The following is an 18,560-nucleotide window of genomic DNA, read 5'->3' on the forward strand; positions in this document are numbered from 1 at the left end:
GGGGGTGTCTGCTCAGTGCCTGTTTGACCTGCTGGTCTCTCTGGAGGGAGAGACGCGTGATACCCTGGATGCCCTGGAGCTGGTCAAGGCTGAAAAACCCCTACGATCCCTGGGTAACACCACCACCTCAACCCCTTGGTCCCATCACTCAGGACTATTATATCATTAGAGGTTTTGTCTGACACCCTGTTCAATATCCTGTATGCCATTTATCCCACGCTTCTGTCCAAAGCCACTTACGGTCATGCATACATTGTACGTACAGATGGTTCCAGGATTCGAACCCACCATCCTAGCGCTGCAAGCACCATGCTGTCCCAACTGAGCTACAGAGGACCATTTTCCCTATACTGTTCTACCTTTGACTAGCTCACATCGTTTTGCTGGCATGGATTCCCATTGTTTTAAGAGAGGAGTTGTTTTAATGACAGCGTGAGCTGATCAGGAGAAAAATAAATAAATAGTTAATAGACTCTTACTAAGGCCTGGAGTTTCTCATTGTCAAGATTCTCCTAGTTAATAGACTCTTACTAAGGCCTGGAGTTTCTCATTGTCAGGATTCTCCTAGTTAATAGACTCTTACTAAGACCTGGAGTTTCTCATTGTCAGGATTCTCCTAGTTAATAGACTCTTACTAAGACCTGGAGTTTCTCATTGTCAGGATTCTCCTAGTTAATAGACTCTTACTAAGACCTGGAGTTTCTCATTGTCAGGATTCTCTAGTTAATAGACTCTTACTAAGACCTGGAGTTTCTCATTGTCAGGATTCTCCTAGTTAATAGACTCTTACTAAGGCCTGGAGTTTCTCATTGTCAGGATTCTCCTAGTTAATAGACTCTTACTAAGGCCTGGAGTTTCTCATTGTTTCTCCTAGTTAATAGACTCTTAGGATTGTCTCTCTAGTTAATAGACTCTTACTAAGGCCTGGAGTTTCTCATTGTCAGGATTCTCCTAGTTAATAAACTCTTACTAAGACCTGGAGTTTCTCATTGTCAGGATTCTCTAGTTAATAAACTCTTACTAAGGCCTGGAGTTTCTCATTGTCAGGATTCTCCTAGTTAATAGACTCTTACTAAGGCCTGGAGTTTCTCATTGTCAGGATTCTCCTAGTTAATAGACTCTTACTAAGACCTGGAGTTTCTCATTGTCAGGATTCTCTAGTTAATAGACTCTTACTAAGGCCTGGAGTTTCTCATTGTCAGGATTCTCCTAGTTTAGACTCTTATAAGACCTGGAGTTTCTCATTGTCAGGATTCTCCTAGTTAATAGACTCTTACTAAGGCCTGGAGTTTCTCATTGTCAGGATTCTCCTAGTTAATAGACTCTTACTAAGACCTGGAGTTTCTCATTGTCAGGATTCTCTAGTTAATAGACTCTTACTAAGGCCTGGAGTTTCTCATTGTCAGGATTCTCCTAGTTAATAGACTCTTACTAAGACCTGGACTCATTGTCAGATTCTCCTAGTTAATAGACTCTTACTAAGGCCTGGAGTTTCTCATTGTCAGGATTCTCCTAGTTAATAGACTCTTACTAAGACCTGGAGTTTCTCATTGTCAGGATTCTCTAGTTAATAGACTCTTACTAAGACCTGGAGTTTCTCATTGTCAGGATTCTCCTAGTTAATAGACTCTTACTAAGACCTGAGTTTCTCATTGTCAGGATTCTCCTAAGACTCTTACTAAGGAGTTTCTCATTGTCAGGATTCTCTAGTTAATAGACTCTTACTAAGGCCTGGAGTTTCTCATTGTCAGGATTCTCCTAGTTAATCTCTTACTAAGGCCTGGAGTTTCTCATTGTCAGGATTCTCCTAGTTAATAGACTCTTACTAAGGATTTCTCATAGTTAATAGACTCTTACTAAGACCTGGAGTTTCTCATTGTCAGGATTCTCCTAGTTAATAGACTCTTACTAAGAGTTTTCTCATTGTCACTAAGACCTTACTAAGGCCTGGAGTTCTCATTGTCAGGATTCTCCTAGTTAATAGACTCTTACTAAGGCCTGGAGTTTCTCATTGTCAGGATTCTCCTAGTTAATAGACTCTTACTAAGGCCTGGAGTTTCTCATTGTCAACTTCTCTAGTTAATAGACCTCTTACTAAATAGACCTTACTAAGGCCTGGGATTTCTCCAGTTTCTCTTTGTCTCAGGATTCTCTAGTTAATAGACTCTTACTAAGGCCTGGAGTTTCTCATTGTCCATTGGGATTCTCCTAGTTATATTAAACAATAGAACTTGACTGATAATGGTCATGTTCTTCCTATAGTATATTTTAAGTCCTGAAAGTGCTACAGCATGAAATCCAGTGGTTCCCTCTGTTTCAGACTTCTGCTATGGTAGTGAGGACCTGGCCTTCTCCATCAGTGAGTCCATCAAGCTGTGTGTGACGGTGGTGGCCTACGCCCCAGAGTCTTTCAGGAGGTGTGGTTTCACATCACTCACCGCCAAACCAGTATATCAACATTGTACAGTAGTCTTACTAAATGCTAACGCCCCCTCCTATCCGTGCGTGTTTGTGTTTATGCGTTGCGTGTGTGTGCACGGTATCAGCCTACAGATGCTGATGGTGCTGGAGGCCCTGGTGCCATGTTTTCTCCAGAAGCTGAAGAGCAACACCATGACCATGGAGTCAGCCTCGGCAGCGCGGGACGAGATCGCCGCCATCGCCGCCCTGGCCACCTCCCTGCAGGCCCTGCTCTACAGCTCAGAGACCTGGCACACGGTCAGACACACACACACACACACACACACACACACACACACACACACACACACAACACACACACACACACACACACACACACGGCCCTGCTCACACACACACACACACACACACACACACACACACACACACACACACACACACACACACACACACACACACACACACACACACACACACACACACACACACAAGCCATCTGTTAAGCAGATATGCCCCATCATGTCTCTCTAAATGTATGTTCCAAGCCCTAACTGAATGTGACATTTGTCCTTTTTCTCTGCTATCTTCCTTCCCTCCCTCTCATCCCCAACCCTCCTATCCCATCTCAGGCCTATGACTGCCCCCCAGTTGAGTCGCTGTGACCAGGGACACAAAGGTGCAACGACTGCCAACCACGCCATGTCTGGAGGGCCCAACACCAGGTGTGGAGTAGCCTTTACACTTGCCGGATTGTGTCCAAAATGGCACCCCTAATGCACTACCTTTGGCCAGAGCCATAGGGCTGTAGTGCACTATATAGGAAAAGGGTGTTCTTTTGGACATAGCATCGATTTATTTCACGTTCATTTAAGTCTCTTAAAGAAACTGTCCACTTGGCTGTTATTAACATACTGTTTTGTTACTTTTTCTAATTCTCTTCATAACTGTAAGACATAAATATAGTGTTGTTTGTTGTCCCTGGATGCTGTTGCCGTAGTGATATCCTAAAGAAACCTATGTACAGGTCCTCATCACAACAGAAGAAAATACCCCCAAAGACAATAGAAGATGTCCCATGTGTTTACACCACAGTCGGTACAGAGGATCATGTTTCATGGATGCTTGTTTGTGTCGTGTACTCGTGTTGCTTGGTGTCAATGTCAGTCGCCTTGTGTCCGGCATCAGGGACAACCTTCACCTGTTGGAGGAGGGCCAGGGGATGCCTCGCGAGGAGATGGACGAGCGTATCGCCCGCGAGGAGTTTCGCCGGCCCCCGGGAGTCCCTCCTGAACATCTGCACTGAGTTCTACAAGCACTGCGGCCCGCGCCTCAAGATCCTGCAGAACGTGGCTGGGGAACCCCGTGTCACCGCCTTAGAGCTGCTGGACATCAAGTCCCATATGAGGTGAAGGGTTGGATTTAGTGTATAGTGTTTCAACCCGGTGGAGACTCTCCTCATTCAATGCCCAATGTGCAGCACCCACCTGGGTGAAAGTGGTCACGAATGAGACACACTTTAACCGGGTATGACATCACTATTCACTCAGCTATGGTATGGACGCATACAGGGACCTGATTTGCTGAAACGTTTATAATTGTTCGTGTGCGATTTTGTGTGTACAATCTGCATGCCTTTTTGTGTGTGGATGAGTGCGATGTGTGTGTGTATGTAATTCCCTGACTGTGCATGCGGTTGTGCATGTCTATATGATTGCATGTGTGTTTTTGTGTCTCATTTTGTGTGTTTGTGAGTGTGGTTATGTGGTTTCCCCCAGATTGGCAGAGATCGCCCACTCCCTCCTCAAGCTGGCCCCCTACGACAGCCTGACCATGGAGAGCCGAGGCCTGCGGCGCTACGTCACTGGGATGCTGCCCATCACCGATTGGTCGTCCGAGGCCGTGCGGCCCGCCCTCATCCTCATCCTGAAGCGGCTTGACCGCATGTTCAACAAGATCCACAAGATGCCTACGCTCAGGTGCGCTCGCCCACAGGCTCTGTGCTCCAGGTCTGTTGCCCCGCGCTGCGCGCCTTTAACCCTTGCTCCTTCACAACCGTACCGTACTGTGGTGTTACAGTGGAGTGAAGTACCGTACTGTGGTGTTACAGTGGAGTGAAGTACCGTACTGTGGTGTTACAGTGAAGTACTGTACTGTGGTGTTACAGTGAAGTACCGTACTGTGGTGTTACAGTGAAGTACCGTACTGTGGTGTTACAGTGGAGTGAAGTACCGTACTGTGGTGTTACAGTGGAGTGAAGTACCGTACTGTGGTGTTACAGTGAAGTACCGTACTGTGGCGTTACAGTGAAGTACCGTACTGTGGTGTTACAGTGGAGTGAAGTACCGTACTGTGGTGTTACAGTGAAGTACCGTACTGTGGTGTTACAGTGGAGTGAAGTACCGTACTGTGGTGTTACAGTGGAGTGAAGTACCGTACTGTGGTGTTACAATGGAGTGAGGTACCGTACCATACTTTGATGTTACAGTGAACTACCGTACTGTGGTGTTACAGTGGAGGGAAGTACCGTACTGTGGTGTTACAGTGGAGTGAAATACCGTACTGTGGTGTTACAATGGAGTGAGGTACCGTACCATACTTTGATGTTACAGTGAACTACCGTACTGTGGTGTTACAGTGGAGTGAAGTACCGTACTGTGGTGTTACAATGGAGTGCAATACCATAGCTGTAGTCCACTCTGTTCCTAGCCGAGCTGGCTGAACTAGCCAGAGTGATGCACTGCTGCTTCCGTGGGTGTAATTGTCACCGTTGCTGACTGCTCACAGTTTGATTGTGTGTGTGTGTAGTTTGTAAAGTCTCATGACTGCTGAGTTTGGTCCTGCTTATGTGTGTCTGTGAGCTCTGCAATGTCATCTGTCAATATGAGCTGCTTTAGGCCCACACAGAGAGTCATTAGAACCTGGACCTGGTTATTGATAACTCTGCTGAGTAGTGATGGTCAATATGAGCTGCTTTAGGCCCACACAGAGAGTCATTAGAACCTGGACCTGGTTAATGATAACTCTGCTGAGTAGTGATGGTCAATATGAGCTGCTTTAGGCCCACACAGAGAGTCATCAGAATCTGGACCTGGTTATTGATAACTCTGCTGAGTAGTGATGATCAATATGAGCTGCTTTAGGCCCACACAGAGAGTCATTAGAACCTGGACCTGGTTATGATAACTCTGCTGAGTAGTGATGGTCGATATGAGCTGCTTTAGGCCCACACAGAGAGTCATTAGAACCTGGACCTGGTTATTGATAACTCTGCTGAGTAGTGATGGTCAATATGAGCTGCTTTAGGCCCACACAGATTCATAGAACCTGTACTTGGTTATTGATAACTCTGCTGAGTAGTGATGGTCAATATGAGCTGCTTTAGGCCCACACAGAGAGTCATCAGAACCTGGACCTGTTATTGTAACTCTGCTGAGTGTGATGGTCAATATGAGTGGGCCCACACAGAGAGTCATTAGAACCTGGACCTGGTTATTGATAACTCTGCTGAGTAGTGATGGTCAATATGAGCTGCTTTAGGCCCACACAGAGAGTCATCAGAACCTGGACCTGGTTATTGATAACTCTGCTGAGTAGTGATGGTCAATATGAGCTGCTTTAGGCCCACACAGAGAGTCATTAGAACCTGGACCTGGTTATTGATAACTCTGCTGAGTAGTGATGGTCAATATGAGCTGCTTTAGGCCCACACAGAGAGTCATTAGAACCTGGACCTGGTTATTGATAACTCTGCTGAGTAGTGATGGTCAATATGAGCTGCTTTAGGCCCACACAGAGAGTCATTAACCTGGACCTGGTTATTGATAACTCTGCGGAGTAGTGATGATCAATATGAGCTGTTTAGGCCCACACAGAGAGTCATCAGAACCTGGACCTGGTTATTGATAACTCTGCTGAGTAGTGATGGTCAATATGAGCTGCTTTAGGCCCACGCAGACATTAGAACCTGGACCTGGTTATTGATAACTCTGAGTAGTGATGGTCAATATGAGCTGCTTTAGGCCCACACAGAGAGTCATTGAACCTGGACCTGGTTATTGATAACTCTGCTGAGTAGTGATGGTCAATATGAGCTGCTTTAGGCCCACACAGAGAGTCATTAGAACCTGGACCTGGTTATTGATAACTCTGCTGAGTAGTGATGGTCAATATGAGCTGCTTTAGGCCCACACAGAGAGTCATTAGAACCTGGACCTGGTTATTGATAACTCTGCTGTAGTGATGGTCAATATGAGCTGCTTTAGGCCCACACAGAGAGTCATCAGAACCTGGACCTGGTTATTGATAACTCTGCTGAGTGGTTATTGATGATCAATATGAGGACCTGTTTAGGAAGTCCCACACAGAGAGTCATCAGAACCTGGACCTGGTTATTGATAACTCTGCTGAGTAGTGATGATCAATATGAGCTGCTTTAGGCCCACACAGAGAGTCATCAGAACCTGGACCTGGTTATTGATAACTCTGCTGAGTAGTGATGATCAATATGAGCTGCTTTAGGCCCACACAGAGAGTTATTAGAACCTGGACCTGGTTATTGATAACTCTGCTGAGTAGTGATGATCAATATGAGCTGCTTTAGGCCCACACAGAGAGTCATCAGAACCTGGACCTGGTTATTGATAACTCTGCTGAGTAGTGATGGAGCTGCTTTAGGCCCACACATAGAGTCATCAGAACCTGGACCTGATTGATAACTCTGCTGAGTAGTGATGTCAATATGAGCTGCTTTAGGCCAGCGTCATCAGAACCTGGACCTGGTTATATTTCTGTTAAGTGATGGTCAATATGAGCTGCTTCATCAGAACCTGGACCTGTGATAACTCTGGTGAGAGTGATGGTCAGGAGCTGCTTTAGGCCCACACAGGAGTCATCAGAACCTGGACCTGGTTATTGATAACTCTGCTGAGTGGAGTGATGGTCAATATGAGCTGCTTTAGGCCCACACAGAGAGTCATTACCTGGACCTGGTTATTGATAACTCTGCTGAGTAGTGATGGTCAATATGAGCTGCTTTAGGCCCACACAGAGAGTCATTAGAACCTGGACCTGGTTATTGATAACTCTGCTGAGTAGTGATGGTCAATATGAGCTGCTTTAGGCCCACACAGAGAGTCATCAGAACCTGGACCTGGTTATTGATAACTCTGCTGAGTAGTGATGGTCAATATGAGCTGCTTTAGGCCCACACAGTCATTAGAACCTGGACCTGTTATTTAACTCTGCTGAGTAGTATGAGCTGCTTTAGGCCCACACAGAGAGTCATCAGAACCTGGACCTGGTTATGTAACTCTGCTGAGTAGTGATGTCAATATGTGCTTTAGGCCCACACAGTGAACCTGGACCTGGTTATTGATAACTCTGCTGAGTAGTGATGGTCAATATGAGCTGCTTTAGGCCCACACAGAGAGTCATCAGAACCTGGACCTGGTTATTGATAACTCTGCTGAGTAGTGATGATCAATATGAGCTGCTTTAGGCCCACACAGAGAGTCATTAGAACCTGGACCTGGTTATTGATAACTCTGCTGACCTGATGATCAATATGTGCTTTAGGCCCACACAGAGAGTCATCAGAACCTGGACCTGGTTATTGATAACTCTGCAGTGATGGTCAATATGAGCTGCTTTAGGCCCACACAGAGAGTCATTAGAACCTGGACCTGGTTATTGATAACTCTGCTGAGTAGTGATGGGATTATCTATTTAATAGCCTGTCCAAGAAACGTTTTCAAAATGCGAAATTATAGTGTGATATTTTGTTAAGTGTGTTGGTGTTTGTAGTGGATGTGTGTGTGGATGCTGGTGGGAGGAGCTATAGGAGGATGGGCTCATTGTAATGGCTGGAATGGAATAAATGGAACCGTATCAAAGATATGGAAACCAAATGTTTGACTCCGTTCTTCTATAGCTCCTCCCACAGTCTCCTCTGCTGTGTATGTTGATGAGCATGATTAGTAAATTAACATCCCAAGCCTGCGTGTGCGTGCAATTATACTGATTGTGTGAGTGTGTGTGTTGTGAGAGCTTGTCTGTGCGTGAGTGTGTTTATACTGATTGTGTGTGTGCTCAAGTGACCTGTCAACCTGTTGATTCCATTCGTGTGACAGTGGGTTCAGGGAGACAGGTGGAGTGGGAGGCGGCCAGTAGTCTAATTGAAGGTATCTGTCTGACTCTCCAGCGTCAGCCAATCATCTCCTTCCTCCCTCACCTCCGTCCCTCATCAATGTCTGTGTCAACCTGGTGAGGAGTGCTCACACACACACACACACACAGTCAAACACTCACTGTGCAGTGACTTAACTATCATGTTGCTTGTTTGCGTGTGTTGCATTGTGTGTGTGTGTGTGTGTTTCCCTTCAGTGTGTGTGTGTGTGTGTGCGTGCCCTTGTGTGTGTGCTTCTCATGATGGGGGTAGTACCCCCTCCAGTGTGGCTGATGGGCTGCCCTGCTCCACCTGAGAATCTGTCCCCCCTCTACCCTTCAGCACAGCAGTGGTCCGCCTGGTGGCTCTGCAGATACAGGTGAGACTACCCAGCCCAAGAACTAACCTCTGTGTGTGTGTGTGTGTGTGTGTGTGTGTGTGTGTGTGTCATAATGAAACATTTATCTTGTTCTCTTCCCTGATTGACAGGCTTTGAAGGATGACTTCCCCTGAGCCATGTGATCTCCCCCTTCACCAATCAGGAGAGGCGGAGAGGGCATGCTGCTCAACCTGTTGATTCCATTCGTGCTGACAGTGGGTTCAGGGAGCAAAGGTCAGAGCCCATTAATCTAATGCCACCAATCTGTGGGTGTATGTATGCATACATGCATCTGAAATAATGGCTGTGTTTCAGGCAGACTTGAATGTCACCTTGCAGTCACCTGCTAGAACTCACAGCACCTGGATATGAAAAATATCAGCTACCTGCATAAGTGCCTTCATATTCACCCCATTTACAGCTTTATCCTACATTTTATTCAATAGTTTTCCCCTCATCCATGTACATAATACCCCATAATGACATAACCCCATAATGACATAATACCCCATAATGACATACTACCCCATAATGACATACTACCCCATAATGACATACTACCCCATAATGACATACTACCCCATAATGACATACTACCCCATAATGACATACTACCCCATAATGACATACTACCCCATAATGACATACTACCCCATAATGACATACTACCCCATAATGACATACTACCCCATAATGACATACTACCCCATAATGACATACTATAATGACATACTACCCCATACTACCCCATAATGACATACTACCCCATAATGACATAATACCCCATAATGACATACTACCCCATAATGACATACTACCCCATAATGACATACTACCCCATAATGACATAATAACCCCCCATAATGACATACTACCCCATAATGACATACTACCCCCCATAATGACATACTACCCCATAATGACATACTACCCCATAATGACATACTACCCCATAATGACATACTACCCCATAATGACATACTACCCCATAATGACATACTACCCCATAATGACATAATACCCCATAATGACATACTACCCCATAATGACATACTACCCCATAATGACATAATACCCCATAATGACATACTACCCCATAATGACATACTACCCCATAATGACATAATACCCCATAATGACATACTATAATGACCCATAATGACATACTACCCCATAATGACATAATAACCCATAATGACCTACCCCATAATGACATACTACCCCATAATGACATACTACCCCATAATGACATAATACCCCATAATGACATACTACCCCATAATGACATACTACCCCATAATGACATACTACCCCATAATGACATACTACCCCATAATGACATACTACCCCATAATGACATACTACCCCATAATGACATAATACCCCATAATGACATACTACCCCATAATGACATACTACCCCATAATGACATAATAACCCATAATGACATACTATCCCATAATGACATACTACCCCATAATGACATAATACCCCATAATGACATACTACCCCATAATGACATACTATCCCATAATGACATACTATAATGACCCCCCATAATGACATACTACCCCATAATGACATACTACCCCATAATGACATAATAACCCATAATGACATACTATCCCATAATGACATACTACCCCATAATGACATAATACCCCATAATGACATAATACCCCATGTGTGTAGATTGCAGATTTTTTCAATTGAATCCATTTTAGAATAAGGCTGTAACGTAACAACATGTGGAATACTTCCTGAAGGCTCTGTATATAACAATCTGATGCTCGCCTGCGCCATCGATGACCTGGCACCTAACGATTAGTTGATATGTGTTGCACAACTGCAATGAAGTCAGCCTTGAATGCAACCTGTGTGTCTGTGTGTGTCTGTGTGTGTCTGTGTGTGTGTGTGTCTGTGTGTGTCTGTGTGTCTGTGTGTGTGTCTGTGTCTGTGTTCCACCCTATCCAGACTCCCCACACCTGGAGCAGCCTGAGGTCTCTCTGCTCCTACAGACGGTCATCAACATCCTCCTCCCCCGCGCATCATCAGCACGTCCCGGACCAAGAACTTCATGCTGGACACGTCCCCCGCCCTGCTCCACCCCGGGGGACCAGGGCAAGACCTGAGGAGAGAGGGCCTGGCCGAGTCCACCAGTCAGGCTGCATACCTGGGTAGACTTATGCAGACTTAGACTATTTAAATATAGACTCACATGCTGACTAGACCGGGCGAGCGTGTGCTTCTGCCATCGTGCGCATGTGTTGATTTTGTCCAGCCACACCAGACATGATCAGGACTCGCAGGTTGAAATATCAAAACAAACTTTGAACCAACTATATTAATTCGTGGACATGTCAAAAAGCATTAAACATTCATGTCAATTTAGCTAGCTAGCTTGCTGTTGCTAGCTAATTGGTCCTGGGATATTAACATTGGGTTGTTAAAGGTTCTGTACTCCGACAATTAATCCACAGATAAAAGGGTCAACTGAGTTAGTTTCTAGTAATCTCTCCTCCTTCAGTCTTCTTCGCTGGACTTCATATGGCGGTTGGCAACCAACTTTAAGGTGCATTACCACCACCAACAGGACTGGAATGTCGACCTCAGTTCATCTTGCAATCACCCTCATGCGTACAGTGCCTTCGGAAATAATTCAGACCCCTTAAATGTTTCCACATTTTGTTACATTTCAGCCTTAGTCTAAAATTTATCAAATAGTTTTTTTTCTCATCAATCTACACACAATAACACATAATGACAAAGCAAAAATACGTTTTTAGACATTTTTGCATATTTATTAAAAATAAAAACGGAAATGTCACATTTACATAAGTATTCAGACCCTCTACTCAATACTTTGTTGAAACACCTTTGGCAGTGATTACACCCTCAGGTCTTCTTGAGTATGACGCTACAAGATTGGCACACCCACAGGGTACTACACAATTTGCCCAGTGTCGTCCGTGTTTGCCCGGGGTAGGCCGTCATTGTAAATAAGAATTTGTTCTTAACTGACTTGCCTAGTTAAATAAAGGTTCAATTACAAAAATATATACAGTGCCTTGCGAAAGTATTCGGCCCCCTTGAACTTTGCGACCTTTTGCCACATTTCAGGCTTCAAACATAAAGATATAAAACTGTATTTTTTTGTGAAGAATCAACAACAAGTGGGACACAATCATGAAGTGGAACGACATTTATTGGATATTTCAAACTTTTTTAACAAATCAAAAACTGAAAAATTGGGCATGCAAAATGATTCAGCCCCCTTAAGTTAATACTTTGTAGCGCCACCTTTTGCTGCGATTAAAGCTGTAAGTCGCTTGGGGTATGTCTCTATCAGTTTTGCACATCGAGAGACTGAAATTTTTTCCCATTCCTCCTTGCAAAACAGCTCAAGCTCAGTGAGGTTGGATGGAGAGCATTTGTGAACAGCAGTTTTCAGTTCGCAAGGCACTGTATATATGTCAATAACACCTGTATTTGGGGAGTTTCTCCCAGCCTTCTGTGCAGATCTTCTTAAGCTCTGTCAGGTTGGATGGGGAATGTTGCTGTACAGCTATTTTCAGGCCTCTCCAAAGATGTACGATCGGGTTCAAGTCCAGGCTCTGGCTGGGCCACTCAAGGAAATTCAGAGACTCCTGCGTTGTCTTCTCTGTGTGCTTAGGGACGTTTTCATGTTGGAATTTGAACCTTCGCCACAGTCTGAGGTCCTGAGCTCTGGAGCAGGTTTTCATCAAGGATCCCCCTGTAATTTGCTCCATTCATCTATGCTTCGATCCTGACTAGTCTCCCAATCCCTGCCACTGAAAAGCATCCCCACAGCATGATGCTGATACCACCAGGCATCACCATAGGGATGGTGCCAGGTTTTCTCCAGACGTGCCCCTTGGCATTCAGGCCAAAGAGTTCAATCTTGGTTTCATCAGAACAGAGAATCTTGTTTCTCATAGTCTGAGAGTCTTTAGGTGCCTTTTGGCAAACTCCAAGCGGGCTGTCATGTGTCTTTTACTGAGGAGTGGCTTCCGTCTGGCCTCTCTACCTTAAAGGCCTGATTGGTGGAGTGCTGCAAAGATGGTTGTCCTTCTGGAAGGCTCTCCCATCTCCATAGAAGAACTCTGGAGCTCTGTCAGAGTGATCATCAGGTTCTTGGTCCCTTCCCTGACCAAGGCCTTTTTCTCCCAATTGCTCAGTTTGGCCGGAGCGGCCAGCTCTAGGAAGAGTCTTGGTGGTTCCACACTTCTTCCATTTAAGAATAATGGAGGACACTGTGTTCTTGGGGACCTTCAATGCTGCATAAACGTTTTGGTAACCTTCCCACAGGTGGACTCCAATCATGTTGTAGAAACATCTCGAGGATGATCAATAGAAACAGGATGCACCGGAGCTCAATTTCGAGTCTCATAGCAAAGGGTCTGAATTCTTATGTAAATAAGGTATTTCAGTTTTTTCATTCGCTTTGTTGTTATGGGGTATTGTTTATAGATTGCTGAGAAAAATCATTATTTAATCCATTTTAGAATATGGCCGTATCAAAATGTGGAAAATCAAGTTGTCTGAATACTTTCCGAAGGCACTGTATACGCTCTTAAAAACCAATGAGGAGATGGGAGAGGCGGGATTTGTAGTGCGCCGTCGTCATAGAACAATTTCTATTTTAGTGCCTGGCTACGCAGATGCTCGTTGACGCGTTCTCAGTTTGGATGTAAGAATTGAATAACGTGTATGTGTACATTTATTTTGCTGCACTGGCGCACATAACACGAGCAATGTGGTCAGCATATTACACTTAGAACTTACTTTTATTTTAAGAACTTTATTTTCCCTGCGATCAAAATGTGTCCTGTCAGGGGTCTGTACTGTACATCAAGCTGCACTCATGCTCTTAGAAACAGGAGATAGACTAGTGTCCTGTCCAGGGGTGTACTGTACATCAAGCTGCCTCATGCTTCAGAAACAGGAGATAGACTAGTGTCCTGTCCAGGGGGTGTACTGTACATCAAGCTGCCTCCTTTGGATGAAACAGGAGATAGACTAGTGTCCTGTCCAGGGGTGTACATTTATTTTGCTGCCTCTGGCGCACATAAAACAGAGACAGACTGGTGTCCTGTCCAGGGGGTGTACTGTACATCAAGCTGCCTCACACTACAGAAACAGGAGATAGACTAGTGTTGTCCCTACTGACATCAAGCTGACACTACAGAAACAGGAGACAGACTAGTGTCCTGTCCAGGGGTGTACTGTACATCAAGCTGCCTCATGCTTCAGAAACAGGAGATAGACTAGTGTCCTGTCCAGGGGGTGTACTGTACATCAAGCTGCCTCACACTACAGAAACAGGAGATAGACTAGTGTCCTGTCCAGGGGGTGTACTGTATCAAGCTGCCTCAGGAGATAGACTAGTGTCCTGTCCACTGTACATCAAGCTGCCTCCACACTACAGAAACAGGAGATAGACTAGTGTCCTGTCCAGGGGGTGTACTGTACATCAAGCTGCCTCATGCTTCAGAAACAGGAGATAGACTAGTGTCCTGTCCAGGGGGTGTACTGTACATCAAGCTGCCTCCCACTACAGAAACAGGAGATAGACTAGTGTCCTGTCCAGGGGGTGTACTGTACATCAAGCTGCCTCACACTACAGAAACAGGAGATAGACTAGTGTCCTGTCCAGGGGGTGTACTGTACATCAAGCTGCCTCACACTACAGAAACAGGAGATAGACTAGTGTCCTGTCCAGGGGTGTACTGTACATCAAGCTGCCTCACACTACAGAAACAGGAGATAGACTAGTGTCCTGTCCAGGGGGTGTACTGTACATCAAGCTGCCTCACACTACAGAAACAGGAGATAGACTAGTGTCCTGTCCAGGGGGTGTACTGTACATCAAGCTGCCTCCCACTCCAGAAACAGGAGATAGACTAGTCCAGGGGGTACTGTACTGTCTGCAGAAACAGGAGATAGACTAGTGTCCTGTCAGGGGTGTACTGTACATCAAGCTGCCTCACACTACAGAAACAGGAGATAGACTAGTGTCCTGTCCAGGGGGTGTACTGTACATCAAGCTGCCTCCCACTACAGAAACAGGAGATAGACTAGTGTCCTGTCCAGGGGGTGTACTGTACATCAAGCTGCCTCACACTACAGAAACAGGAGATAGGTTGCTGCTCCTATGAGCCGTTCTGGCTCGTACAAACCAAGACTTGTGCGTTGCTATTTAGACCTCGACTTACATTTAGAACTTCCATTTTTTCTGAGGGAACTTTGTTCTGTCGGGTTCTGATTTAGGTTCCAGTGGCAGAGTGGGATGATGAGGTGTTGAATGACAGTGAATGTCTGGTTAAAAGACGTAGGAGCTGATAGTTGTTGATGGAGGTGGTGTTTCTGGCTCTTCCTCTTGTTCTCCTGTTTATCTCTCTTTTTCCCTCACTCTCCCTTTCTAATTTTCTCTCCTCCCTCTGCTTTTTCTTCCTCCTTTTCTCGCCCTCGCTTTCTGACTCCTCACTTTCTCTGTCTTTCTCTATCTCCCCCTCCCCCATCTCTCTCCCCACTCTCCCTCCCCCCCTCTCTTTGCCCCCTCATCTCCCCTCCTCCCTCTCTCTATCCCCCCCCTCTCCCCCACTCTCTCTACACTCTCTCCTCCTCCCCCCTCCCCCCCCACTCTCTCTATCCCTCCCCCTCTCTCTCCCACTCCCCACTCTCTCTACCCCCTCCTCTCCCTCTCTCTACCCTCTCCTCTCCCCTTCTCCCCTCTCCCCCTCCCCCCACTCTCTCTACCCCCTCCCTATCCCCTCTCTCTACCCCCTCCTCTCCCCTCTCTCTCACCCCCTCCTCTCCCTCTCTACCCCCTCCTCTCCCCTCTCTACCCCCTCCTCTCCCTCTCTCTGGGCCCTCCTCTCCCACTCTCTACCCCCCTCCCCCTCTCTCTACCCCCTCCTCTCCCCTCTCTACCCCCTCTCTACCCCCTCCTCTCCCCCTCTCTCTACCCCCTCCTCTCCCCTCTCCCCCACTCTCTCTACCCCTCCCACCTCTCTCTCCACCCCCTCTCCCCCACTCTCTCTACCCCCTCCTCTCCCCCTCTCTCTCTACCCCCTCCTCTCCTCTCTCTCTACCCCCTCTCCCCTCTCTACCCCTCCTCTCCCCTCTCTACCCCTCCTCTCCCGGCTACCCCTCCTCTCCCTCCATCCCTCTCTCTCTACCCCCTCCTCTCCTCTCTCCCCCTTCTCCCACCTTCTCCCCCAGCTCTAAAGGTGGTGTTGGTTTGTTTTGAGCGGCAGCTGGGGAACCAGTGGTATCGCCTCAGCCTGCAGGCCAAGGAGATGTCTCTGAGGAAGGTGGGAGGCCTGGCCTTCTGGGACTTCATAGATTTCATAGTGCGTACTCGGATTCCCATCTTCGTCCTGCTGCGTCCCTTTATCCAGTGCAAGGTAGGAGCCCTGTGTAGTATTATACTGCACCCTCCATTATGTATAGTATTATACTGTACCCTCCATTCTGTATAGTATTATACTGTACCCTCCATTCTGTATAGTATTACACTGTACCCTCCATTCTGTGTAGTATTATACTGTACCCTCCATTCTGTATAGTATTATACTGTACCTTCCATTCTGTGTAGTATAATACTGTACCCTCCATTCTACTACCCTGTGTAGTATAATACTGTACCCTCCATTCTGTATAGTATTATACTGTATCCTCCATTCTACTACCCTGTATAGTATTATACTGTACCCTCCATTCTGTATAGTATTATACTGTACCCTCCATTCTGTGTAGTATTATACTGTACCCTCCATTCTACTACCCTGTATAGTATAATACTGTACCCTCCATTCTGTATAGTATTATACTGTACCCTCCATTCTGTGTAGTGTTATACTGTACCCTACATTCTACGACACTGCAAAGTCTGTATCCTACAACCCTCTAGTGTTCCCCTCCATATACCTCTTCCTCTATGCTTTTTCTAGGTCTAGAATCACAAAATCCTTTATTCATATCTCTCTGTCTCTCTCCCTCCCGCTCTCTCTCTCTCTCTCTCTCTCTCTATTCAAGGGACTTTATTGGCAAATCTTTATTCGTCTCTCTCTTTCTCTCTCTCTCTCTCTCTCTCCCTCTCTCTCTCTATCTCCCTCCCTCTCCCTCTTCCTCTCTCTCTCTCTGTCTAACTAACTATCTCTCCCTCCCACTTCCTCTCTACCCTCTCTCTCTCTCTCTCTCTCTCAATTCAAGGGACTTTATTGGCAAATCCATTCATCTCTCTCGCTCTTCTCTACCTTCCTCTCTCCCACTCTTTTTCACTCTTTCTCTCACCCTCTCTCTCTCTCTTTCTTTCTCGCTTCTCTCCTCCAATTCAAGGGGCTTTATTGGCATGGGAAACATATGTTAACATTGCCAAAGTAAGTGAGGTAGATAAATACACAAAAGTTAAATAAAATGAACAGTAAAATGAACAGTAAACATTACACTCACAGAAGTTCCAAAAGAACAAAGACATTACAAATGTCATATTATGTCTATATGCAGTGTTCTAACAATGTACAAATGGTTAAAGTACACAAGGGAAAATAAATAAGCATTAATATGGGTTGTATTTACATTGATGTTTGTTCTTCACTGCTTGACCTATTCTTGTGGCACTAGGTCACACATTTTGCTGCTGTGATGGCACTCTGGTATTTCACCCAGTAGATTAGGGAGTTTATCAAAATTGGGTTTGTTTTCGAATTCATTGTGGATCTGTGTAATCTGAGGGAAATATGTGTCTCTAATATGGTCATACATTGGGCAGGAGGTTAGGAAGTGCAGCTCAGTTTCCACCTCATTTTGTGAGCAGTGTGCACATAGTCTGTCTTCTCTTGAGAGCCAGGTCTGTCTACAGCGGTCTTTCTCAATAGTAAGGCTATGCTCACTGAGTCTGTACATAGTCAAAGCTGTACCCTCCATTTGGGTCAGTCACAGTGGTCAGGTATTCTGCCACTGTACTCCTCCAAATCGCATTCTAGTTTGCTCTGTTTTTTGGTTAAATATTTTTGGTTGGGTCTAATTGTGTTGCTGTCCTGGGGCATTCTGTTTGTGTTTGTGAACAGAGCCCCAGGACCAGCTTGCTTACTCTTCTCCAGGTTCATCTCTCTGTAGGTGATGGCTTTGTGAGGGAAGGTTTGGGAATCCTCCTTTCTGTTTTTAGAATTTATCGGCCTAATTCTGCTCTGCATGCATTATTTGGTGTTCTATTGTACACGGAGGATATTTTTGCAGAATTCTGCATGCAGAGTCTCATTTGGTGTTTGTCCCATTTTAATTCTGGTTGGTGAGCCCTCCATTCTACAACCATAAAGGGCAATGTGTTCTATAACTGATTCAAGTATTTTTAGCCAGATCCTAATTGGTATGTTGATTGTATGTTCCTTTTGATGGCATAGAATGCCCTTCTTGCCTTGTCTGTCTCTCTTGCTCTTATACTGTGCTCTCTTCTTCTCCCGTTCCTTCATCCTTCCTCTTTAACCCTCCCAGCTCCTGACCCAGCCAGCAGACTCCCAGGAGGAGATCACGGCCCGCCACCACATCGCTGACCAGCTGGAGTATTATCCC

The 18,560-nt window shown here is 45.7% G+C and overlaps 1 long non-coding RNA gene across 1 annotated transcript; it reads left to right on the forward strand.

Moving 5' to 3' along the window:
• Positions 1 to 11,061: 11,061 nt before the first annotated feature.
• Positions 11,062 to 18,551, forward strand: LOC135543159 (uncharacterized). The gene is made up of 3 exons (XR_010456181.1): positions 11,062 to 11,140; positions 16,209 to 16,393; positions 18,483 to 18,551. It is a non-coding gene; the product is annotated as an uncharacterized LOC135543159 (long non-coding RNA).
• Positions 18,552 to 18,560: the final 9 nt, after the last annotated feature.

This window comes from Oncorhynchus masou, chromosome 7 (genome assembly GCF_036934945.1).
Source record: "Oncorhynchus masou masou isolate Uvic2021 chromosome 7, UVic_Omas_1.1, whole genome shotgun sequence".
In the NCBI taxonomy this organism is placed as follows: domain Eukaryota; kingdom Metazoa; phylum Chordata; class Actinopteri; order Salmoniformes; family Salmonidae; genus Oncorhynchus; species Oncorhynchus masou.